Raw genomic sequence first — 11,705 nt, 5'->3', positions numbered from 1 at the left:
TCATCCTCCCAAATCGTGCCAGACATTGAAACAGGAACTAGTGATGCTGTGTGGGCAAACCACTGTGAGATGCCAAATCAGTAACCACATCAAATTCCTAGGCTAATAAAAGATGCATTGAACATGCATTTTCAACTTGCTTATGGAAATTGGATTTTTATGTTGCTTTGCATTGCATGCTGGTTTGTTTTCATGACAATGACAGGAAGTGCTGAGGTGGACTGAAACGATGCCACACCAGTTGGCTGCGAATGGCTGACTAAGAAAGTGTGAAGATGATGTCACCTTGTTTCTAGCTTAACCAGTCCTGGTGTTTAGATTGTCTGTATGTAGGAGTTTGACAAATCACTACAGGAAAACTCTTCGCCCATTAGATGATTTATGTTTGCTGAAACAGGATCTATTTTTTTATATGTGTGTGTGCCGAGAGGGAGGTCTAGCGTGCCCTGCTTTCATGTTTGTTATGCAGAAGTGTCATGCTCATTTAGTGGCCATTCATTTTTGATCTTAAAAGTATCTTTTGAAAATTAAATTTAGTAAAGTTAAAATAATTAAATGATAAAATATTTGTCTAAAATAAGGGTTTTTGAAATGAGAGGAAGGGAAAGGAAGGGGGTGCTAGGATATAGAAAAAAAAAACTTCTGAGAAAAAAAGTAGACAAAAAATTATTTTAGACGTTTAATCTTCAGTGTCAAAGTTTAAGATTTTCAATATGTTTTAAATATTACGAATGATATGTGCAACATAATTATGAATATTTTCCCTACTAAAGATTGTTTAGAAGTCTGAATTGTGCTTATTTTAAACTTTTGACCAGTTTAGGAATAAGAAGAAACTTCCTCCAAGATACTTTGCATTCACTTACAAAAGTACTGGCAAAATCTTTGCGTTTTCCTACAAAACCTTTGCATTCTCTCAGAAAACTTTTACGTTCCCCAAGAAACTTTGCGTTCACTCTTAAAACATGCAAAAATATCATTCCCTGAGAAATTTAGCATTCACTTGCAAACCATTTGCAGTCTCTCGAAAACGTTTGCATTCCACCAAGAAACTTGGAAATGTACTGAAATAACTGTATCTTATATTATTTCCATCACAAAAGTTTTGCGAGCTATTGCAAAGTTTCTTGGAGTAATGCAAAATTTTTGTAAATCTTTTATGCTGTAAAAAAAAAATGTGTGAGTACCAATGTTAAATACACAATTTTGTAAAGTATTAGAAATTAGAATATTCAGTCATTGAATTATATTCTGTATTTGCAAATATACAAAACATGCACGTTTTGCGAGCGAATGCAGAAGCATTGAAATATATTTTCCCCTCCCCTCCCATTTTATTTCATTTACTTTCTTTCTTTCTTTCTTTCTTTCTTTTGTTTTTACCATCACCATGTTCCTTTAGAGGCTCTGTACAGATATACTGTTTACTTAATTAAAATAAATATTTTCCAGATAATATTTTAACAGATATTTCTTATAATTTGTCAATTATTTAATTAAATTGTCTTGATATCAACATTTTCCACACAAAATACATACATAAAAATTATTAGATTTTAGGAAGGGGGCCTTATATTTGGGTTGTCTTTAGCATCAGCAAGGGGGGAAAACTTACATGCATATAAAAAAAATGCATGATGCTTCTGTGGTGCAGTGTATATGTTTAATGCATGTGAGTTTTCTCACCTCTCTTCTCAGTGTTTAAACCAAAATCATTGCTGTGTTTCTCTCTGTTTGTCCCTGTCTCCCCTACTGTCACTGTCAATCTCTGTCCTGCTCTGCCTCTACACTCTTTGTGTCCCTGTCTCTCTCTTTCTCTGTCTCTCTTTGTTCCCCTGTATGTCTTTCTCTTTTGCTGTCTCTCTTTCTATCTCAGGGCCGGAGAAGGGGAGATGTGTGGCATCTGAATACTTCACCGAGCCAGAAATAGAGATCACTACTGAGAACACAGCCAATATACTTAGTAAGAAAAATGAATGAATATTATTGTGTATGAATACAGATGGTCAACGATGGTGTCAGTATAAGATATTAATACAATATAGTTTATGTCAAGTGCTGTAGAGGAGAATATTCATTCTGATAAACCAAAAAAAAATGTGCATGGATAATGGCATTTATATTATTATTTACATTTATAAATATCTATTCTTTTTTCCATCCACTCCATGCATATTTTAGGTGCTCTAACTGGTGATGTACCTTAATATTTAAGCATTTGTAATCACATTTTAGTTTTTTTAAATAGTCAATTTTTATATGTAGAATTTAAAGTTTTTCAATATAATATATATAAAATTTATTTTAAATAATTAAAAATTATTATATTATATTACATTATATTATATAATATTTAAATGTATAAATATATAACATAATGCTATATTTTAGGTGGTGTAGCTTGTAATTTGCTTTTTTTTAAGCGTTTTAAATAATCTTTTAGTTTGACAGTTATTTTGACTACAATTATTATCGTACAATTATTTATCAATACAAAAAAATATATAATTTTTTTTATAAATAGTTTCAGATGAAGCATGTCACACTTGATTCAATGACTTTGAGTGACTAATTCTTTTTCAAATATTTTTTCCTGTCTCTGTTAGAAATGGTCAGGACGGCCACCCCTTCCCTATGGTCTCACTCCTCTTTGTCTTCACGGCCTTGTCATAAGCAGCATAGGCCACATCCGTCCCCAGCGCACCATCCTGGCCTTCATCTCTGGAATCTTCTTCATCTTATCAGGTAAGTTGTATGTACTTATATTATATGTAAATGTAATGTATAAAAATCTGCTAATCAGTTCTTGTTTCCCATGATGTTCCTACTTCTGTAGCCCATAGTTGTGTATCTGTTTACATACTCTAGATTAGAGACTGTTTGTTGATATACATTTTCAGTGGTGATCCAGGTAATTCTCCACAACTCGCTCATTCAAAATCAGGCTGAGAATCCCATTGAGAGGTTTGCATATTTAATGAATGGTGTTCCCGATATCCAACTATGGTAATGTGGGGTACACAATATCAATAAAATACTCCTTTTTTATCACAAACGGTAATTAATAAGAGCGCTCTCTCTGATCCAGTCGACAGAGCTCTGCCTAACATCTGTCATTTTCATTCGGCTAATAGAAACAGATCGTCAAGAATGTCAAAGTGTGTTAAGATCTGACTAATTTACATCCCAAATATGTCTTAAAACAGATCTGGTATGCAGTAATGTTTTGAAAAAAATCTTTAAGCATTAGACTAAATACATAACAGATATATGTAGGTCTGGATTGATACCAAAATAATAATTTAATTTTCTCAAGTTCATTCAGACTGTGTTGGAGAGCTGTGAATTTCAGAATATTTCAGGTGGCTTGAAGACAGCTATGTGGCAGAACTATATCAGTTGATTGTATCAGTTTCCTGCTGACACCTGTACAAATCAGCCTCAGGAACAGATTTCCCATGAAGGCTCAAGAAAGCCTGTGTTTGGACAGTTCTACAGTAGATAGCTGGAACGGGACATGATTTGAAACAGCACTCTGGAATATTTCATTTTGATTGCGGAATGCTATTTTTGTATGACTTTTACTCATCTGTGTAACTGATTGTTGTCCCAGGCTCTCTGTTTCCTACATAACTGTGCTTGTTACATGTCTTTCATATTACTCCATGGTCTCTTCTCAAATAATAAAAAGTTTAAACTCAGATCAGCTGCGTACAGGATGCAGCAGTGGTTCTCAACCATTTTCACTCCCTAGATAGGCTGAGATAATTCCTCTGGTGTGTCTGCCATTGAACTTTATATAAAGTCAATCAATCAATCAATCAATCAATCAATCATAAAGAAGGTATTTTCTTATTTTTAAGAAAATCATATCTTTTTTTTACAGTGTCAGTAATGAACAGTAATGAAATGTGATTCATTTTGATTACAGATGTTCTATGAATTATCTTATTAATTAACAACTTAATTGGAAAAAGAAATATGATGTCAGTTTTTTGGCAGTTTCTAGCATTTTTTTCTTTTTTTTTTATAATTGTAAGAAATCAAGCTGAGGACCCCTGGTGGCCCAACGCCCTAGTTGAGAACCACTTGGACAGAATTATTCTATTTATTCAGCAAGGATATATTAGATTGTATTGGTCTAAAGTGACAGTAAAGGCATTAATAAAGTTAAAAAATAATTATATTTCCAATAAATGCTCAACTTTGTTCATCTAAAAATCCTGGAAAAAAATACAGTTTACACAAAAATAGTAGGCATAAACTGTTTTTAACTTTCATAATAATAAAAATATTTGTTTCTGAAGAATCATGTGACACTGAAGACTGGATTAATGGTTGCTTATAATTCAGCTTTGCCATCACAGTAATAAATTACGTTTAGAAATATATTACATTTCCATTTAGTCATTTTGCAGAAGCTTTTAACCAAAGCGACTTATGACTTGGGATACATAAAGCAATTGTATTTAAAGAGGCAAACAGACCAAGGACGTGCTTGTAATACCAAGTTTTAGACATTGTTCAAATAAGTAGAAGCTTGAAAGAGAAGGAATAAATATAGAGAAATAACTTTTCTTATTTTATGATGACGTCAAGTACTGTAGCTTCGAAAGCGCTTGAAAATTGTCAGTTATTCAGCATTCCGGATGGGGTGGGAAGATCATTCCACCAGCCAGGAATGGTGAACGAGAATGTTCTGGAAAGTGATTTCGAGCTTCTCTGTGAAGGTACCATGATGCGTAATTCTCAAACTTCTGGGGAGGGGGTGTAGATTCGTAATAGTGAGTGGAAGTACTGCATTTGTGATCAAACTATATAATTGATCATTGTCCCAGGCAACTTATTTGCCACATGTCTTTGCTAACTTAATTTATCTCATATAACTCATTGCTTCTTTATTCTCACATGATATGAGAATTTCAACTCAGCAAATGTATAATATTCACAGTACAGCATAGTCTTGCATAACTTATTGATTAATTGCAGCACTTTATTTGCACTTCGTGACACCATGTACACTCCAATCAAAACAATCAACATTTGCTAATTAGAATACAATAAATTGTTGAGTGGCTGTTAAAATCTAATTTGCTTCAATTTCTTCATTAGATGTCAGGAAATTAACAAAGAGGCAAAATCAAGGAGTCAGCAGCAGTGAGACAGTCGAGAATCGGCAAAGCCTCTCAAGCATTTGCACAGAGCCGGTTCAACATGTCTCGATGTGGCTTTAATGTACGCACCACTGCAGCTTAATAATAATGGATTCAGTAGTACGACTGCAGATTCCTGTGGCAGCACCGCCAGCCGTCCAGCGCTGTTCTGTGTAATGCTGCATCAGGTGCTAATGTTACATTTAGCTCAGCATTTTGTACTAGAGAATTATTAATAAAGCACAAGACACAACAACAGCGCTGTTTCAAAGTGCTGAACACAGAGATGCACAACACTGCAAAAAACTAAAAATGCAGAGTCTGTGATGTTCTAAACTATAGTATACAGTAGTGGTATAGAAGCAGGTCCAGTCTTTTTGTATTCTATTTGTGCTTGGTTGTTTCAGAATATATACCCTAATGTGACGCAGCAGTTTAATATCCAGTGTCTTGCATTTCTAATGCAAAAAGGAAATATTTAAGCACATTCCTTGTTTGTATTCGGCAGCATAGACAGCTGGCAGTGACAGACTGCAATAATGTGTTTGATTACGCTAGAGGCTTTTCCTTACCGCTGTCGCCATCTCTGTTTTTTCCCCCTCCTGCACTCCATAATTACCGCAGCAGAGCTTTCTTCATCATAACACAGCAGCATTTGAGCACGCTATAAATGTTAATGCCTCCTGGTATGTGACAGGTTTCATGTTGGTGTGCTGCTTTATCATTCCCTCTCCACACAGAGCTTTCATAAGAAATAACTGTTGCCTTTTCGGTGGTGTGATAGGAAAACACATCAAGTGCGGTTTTATCTAAATATATACAAGGTATATTTGTTGCTTTTATTTGTCATTTTCATTAAAGGTTTTTAGTGAGTATATATTGTAATAGTTTTTTTCCCTTTACTAATGTGAAGGTGATATCTCAAATTATGCCGCTTGTTGAGGAAAAGTGGAAGCACATTAAGAAACCACATGACAATCCCTTGGCAACCATACACAACTGCATGGCACGGCAACTTCTATTCAAGCACTATCACGTTTGCTGAGTAAAAATTGTAATCGTGTCAGGATTATGTCACAGTAACAGAAGCTGGGTTCTATCTTGTTTTGCCCTAGTTAGTCTCCTTAGTTTTTAATTGGTCCCACACCTGTTTCAGTTCTCTTTGATTACATACCTTGTGTATTTAAGTCCTGAGTTTCCCTTGTTGCTTGTCCGATCTTGTTTATGATAGTGAGGTTGTTTGTTCCTAGTGATCTCCTACATGCTACCTGTGTGGATTTATCATTGTAGACTATTTATTTGTATTTTTGTCATTGTGTGCTCTTTAATACAACCACCCAGCCTTGACACATTGCTGGTACCAAAGTTATTTTCAAAAGACTTTTCTCTCAGTAAACCTGTAACCAGCAACACAGAATGCTATAGCAACAACACAGTTATCACCCAAAACACCCTGGAATCCACAAAATAATGCACCAACAGCACCTTTATAATGCCTTATGTTGGTACACCTTTATAATGCCTTATAACACCTTTATAACACCTTATACATAAATAAATAAAAACAACTCCCCAAACCAGCATAAATCTGGCTTTACAGGGGATTATGGCAATGTTCAGCTGATCAGGCTACAAGTCCAGCTAAGCACAACTTAAACAAAAAAGAACAAAAAAGAAGAAGCAAACCATCATAAACAAGCTTAAAGACATTACATCAGGCTGGTCTTCTGGCTGGTTTTAAAGGGTTTTAGAGGACTTTTCAGTTGGCCAGGCTAGGAGTCCAGCTTAAACAGAAGCTTGGTCAGGATGGGAGACCATATTGAGCTAAGACCAGTTAAAAATCCTTTATCTAATTTGGTGTTCCCAGTAAAAAATGGCTGGCCTTTTTAAAATGTATTGTATATTATTCTAGATTATTGCTAAATATTGGATTCAGTTTTTTGTCAAATTATTTCAATTAGCACAGGTTTTGTATTTCTTTTCAGCATTATTTATCTGAGCTTATGCACCTCAGTTTTTAAGGTAAAAAAAATAAATGAATCAATTGTGGATAATTTTTGTAATATTCACTCATAAACTGAGGTGCATAAACTCAGATCAGCGTGGTCTATGATCAGCCAGTTCTAAAAAGAAATACAAAACCTGTGCTAATTAACATAAAACAAGTGTACAAAAATAACAATATAGAATAACAAGAAATTTACAAGCATTTTGAAAACCGACGGTTTTACAGGTTGTTTCCAATGAACTCTTTTATTATTTATATACTGATCTTGATTGCCCCCTTTTCTGCTGTGATTGACTGTCCTTTCCTCTTTTCATTCTCTCTCAGGATTGAGTTTAGTGGTCGGTCTGGTGCTGTATATCTCCAGTATAAATGATGAAGTGATGAACAGGCCTCGGGAGCCGGAGCAGTTCTTTCACTACCATTACGGCTGGTCGTTTGCCTTTGCTGCCAGCTCCTTCCTGCTCAAAGAGGTCAGTCACAGAGACAATTGACTGTTAACACTTGAGCTGACTGCATGTGTACTCTTATCACAGAGCTCAGTTCATTAATATGCAGCTGTGCTTCACTGCTGTTAGCTGCTACACCAATAGGTCTGCCCTCATCAGTATGCATTCATTTTAGCCTAGCTTTTGCTGGGGTGAAGGCAACACATTTCCATTATGCTGCATATATGCTAATTCACTAAGTTCAGTGCAGCAATTTATAAATGCCAGCATCTTATGTCTGCAGCAACCTCAACTTAGATTCTTATTATTAGACAGAAATCATTTGTAGCATTGTAATAGTGTTTAGTGTCATGTTTGATTAATTGAATGCATCCTTTCTGAATTAAAGTATTAACACCTAAATTAATTGTACTGATCCTAAATGATTTTACCATTATTTATTTTTCAGTCCTTTTATGACATTTAAATTGCACTTGAAAGAACTCTGAATCAAATCATTACAGAATTAAGCAGTAAGTTGATTATATTCACAAAAAAGCTTGGCCTTAAATGCCTTGTTGTTTTTACAAAATGACTACAACATAATAAAGGACAGAAATTCTCTTTGAAATTGTATCACATGATCACAATCTGCTTCAACTCTTTTTAGAGTGCAGTCTGCAAATGTTTGGCTTGATACTGTACATTGTGATACATTTTTTAAGGATTCTTTTATTAACAGAAAGTCCAAAAGAACTGCATATATTTTAAATCTAGATTTTTCATAACATTATAATATGATAGTTTATTCACACAAACTACCTGAATACATTACTTTTGAATGTCTCTCAATGTATGCTTTTTGCCCCCAGATGGTTTAGTTACAGCTAACTGGGTCATGCTAACCAGCCTAACTTTACCCCTTGGGCAAAGAGTATTTCTAATTGGCTGGTTTTCGAGATCAACCCCTGACACTTTTTGGATTTTAAAATTATTTATTATTATTTTATTGTTTTTGCATAGGACTGTCACAGAGAAAGGTGCGATTTCCCTGGAAATGTCTATTTGCAGTGATACCTGTTGGGTTGTAGGAACATTAGGGTTCCTGTTTGGTATTGTTAGATTTGTAGGAACATTTTATCTGTGCTATTCCCCTAAAAAAAAAATTTTAATGACTGTTGGTGATTGACTTGTTTTGTTTTACCAGGGTGCTGGGGTCATGTCTGTCTATCTCTTCATGAAACGTTATGCCGAGGAAGAGATGTATCGGCCCCACCCTGCGCTGTATCGCCCTCGCCTGTCTGAATGCAGTGACTACAGCGGCCAGTACCTGCACCCTGATTCGTGGCCTCCTCCTCAGCGTGGACGCAGCGGCTCCGAGGTGTCCAGTGACATCTCCATTCAGCTTAACCAGACCGCGCTGCCTCCTCCGCCCAAAAGCAGCGGGCCCTCCAATCCACCCTCTTCCTCGGGCCCCTCCTCCAGGGCCAGCTACCACCTCCCACCTGCTTCCTCCTCCTCATCCACTTCCTATCCTCACACCGTCCACTCATCCCATTCCGGTGGCCGCGCCCCTCAGTCCCTCCCAATGGCCATGCCCCCATCTGCTGTCCCGCCCCCTCGCTACCAAACGCATATGCGTATGAGCGCCTCCCCGTGTTAGAGTTCCTTAGTTAAGATACTTAAATATCAGAAATATAGGGATATAACATGAGATAAGAGGATCAAACTCCAGAGACTATGGGATCAAAAGGGTGCTAAGTTGAAAAGAAGTAGACGAGGAAGCACTTCACTTAAAATTCTGTGCCTGAATGAAGTTTAACAGATTCTCAGAGCAAGATTAATAAGTGAGGGAATAGCATTTGTACATATAGAAAGAATGTACGGTGGAGAAAGAAAAGAGGAAAAGGTACAAAATACTGACTTTCTGAAAATAGTTGTACACATTTAAATTTGTATGTAAAATGTTTAAATCTTGTTGCACACCCTAACAGGTTTCATCCCTTCATACCTCATATATCATGAGCTCCATGAGGTTATTTATCCCACTTTTTGTTTAGACTAAAACAAAAAGACACGAATTTGCCCCGAAGGTGGCAGATTTCTTTAAATGGGGTCGCAGATTTATTTCAACAAACAATTTCTGTATATAATGTATCAAGAGCAGTAGTCATCTAGCGTAGTGCAACATATTTACTTGTTTTATCATTTGGGCAAAGAAAAGATTGGTCCTTTGCTATCAATTTGTAATGTTTTTAGAGCGGTACATCAGGGAAGATGTGCTACAAAGCTGGCTGATATTTGTTTACTGGGATGTTGAGGGCTTGGCCCCATGGCCCTCGATATTCCTTGTGTTCTCATTTAAAAACAAAAACAAAAAAGTATTAAAAACATTTAGCGGTGGTATAGCACGTTTGGAAAATTTTTAACCTATTTACCTTGACCAGGAATGAAGGCTGACTATATGAATTCACTGTTCAATCATCATCTTAAAAATCCAGTCGTTACTTCTCGTTTATTATTGCTATTATTACTAAAATGATTCATTAAATTTTTTATTATACAAAATTAACAGTTAACATAAATATATGTATTTTAAAAAATCAGAAAAAAAAAACAGATTCAAAAGCACAAAACAATGTGGTGTGGGTGTTTCCCGCCTTGAGAGATCCTGTGATATTTCGCCATCTACTGGTCAACAGTATAAGTGCATCAAATAAGCATTGATGTACCTTGTATGGTACCAAGATATATGAATCTGTATTCGATTTATTGACTCAAATGAGGCAGATGAGTCAGCACTTCCATACCTTGTGCCTGCGGATGCTGAATCGATTGAGCAATGCAGTAAAGACAGTTTAGACCAATAAATCAGTCCCTTTTCCCAATGCATAAATGTTGACCTTTGTCAAAAAATATCCTTTAATAAATATTAGCTCATAGATATTATAGTGACCTGTTATGCCCTTAAAACTGATGTTTTAATGCACAAAATCTTGAGATATTTTCCAGCGTGTTATAACTGATAGAGTTCATTATTAAGTGTAAATAAATACAGTATTATAATCATAAATAGTTATGAAATATGAATAGTTATGAAGAACAGGACTGGATCCTGCTGGATAGTAAAGAAATATATAGCATAACAATTTATATTATAGCCATATTACAAGTGAAATTTGTATTTTTAGAATTGAAGGTATGATTTATGGAAAATGATTTTTGAATCCCAGTATTTATTCAAGCATTGCTTGAACACATTTGGTTTGCTTTTAAGTCTAAAATGTGAATAACTGTTTGTTTTGTGTCTTTTACTAATAATTGCATTATAATGAGCTTTCTGCTATTACAGTTCCAAGTGACATTTGTTGTTGTTGCGGTCTGCGCTGAGGGTCTGGCTTATAAATATGTATGTACCATTTTGCATGACAATTTTTCATCTTCATACTTCTTTCCTCTCAAGCATTTTTATTTTTATTTATTTATTTATTTTTTGCTTTTTCCCGGTTGGCCGTCCTTTGTCTTGATTTGTCTCTCTCAATGTCCCATTAAGCTAAAGCTGCTTCACTCATTTGACTTGTCTTTTCCTCTTTTACCCTTCATTTCTCTCTCTTCTCTCTCTCTCTCATCCTTCCTGTCTTTAGTTTTCAGTTATCAGTATTGCATGCCTTTCATTCCATAGTGCCAAAGCAATTGTGCCTGACTTAAGATGATGATGATGACAGTTTATTATTATTATTATTATTATTATTATTATTATTATTAAAAATGTGGCATTTCTTCTTTGTAATCTGGAATTTGCTTAATAAAAAAATAAAAAACAAAAAATTACTTTTTTATGTCGAGTGCATTTCTAATACATTTACTGTATGCTTGTTCATTAATTTGATATAAGCAAAAGAAAAATACAGAAATAATTTTTATATGATAAAAAAATATAATTAGAATGTTATTATTGATGAGAAGAAAGTGTTTTGTGTTTTTTTATGTACATTTTTTTTTTTTTTTTAAAGAAGTACGTATAAAAACAAGTATAGGTCACATTTTACCCCAAAACATATAAATAAAAATGGGGGGGGGGGGACAAAGTTGTTTAAGACTATTTTAAGATCATTAAGA

General features: G+C 35.0%; 1 pseudogene; it reads left to right on the top strand.

Annotated features, from left to right (window-relative positions):
• The first annotated feature begins 1,445 nt into the window (after nt 1-1,445).
• Nucleotides 1,446-10,100, top strand: LOC113073883 (voltage-dependent calcium channel gamma-7 subunit-like; annotated as a pseudogene).
• The last annotated feature ends 1,605 nt before the right edge of the window (nt 10,101-11,705 follow it).

Source organism: Carassius auratus, unplaced genomic scaffold, assembly GCF_003368295.1.
Source record: "Carassius auratus strain Wakin unplaced genomic scaffold, ASM336829v1 scaf_tig00013166, whole genome shotgun sequence".
Classification (NCBI taxonomy): Eukaryota; Metazoa; Chordata; class Actinopteri; order Cypriniformes; family Cyprinidae; genus Carassius; species Carassius auratus.
Note: the sequence above shows the minus strand (reverse complement) of the source record. Positions and strands in the feature narration are given on the sequence as shown.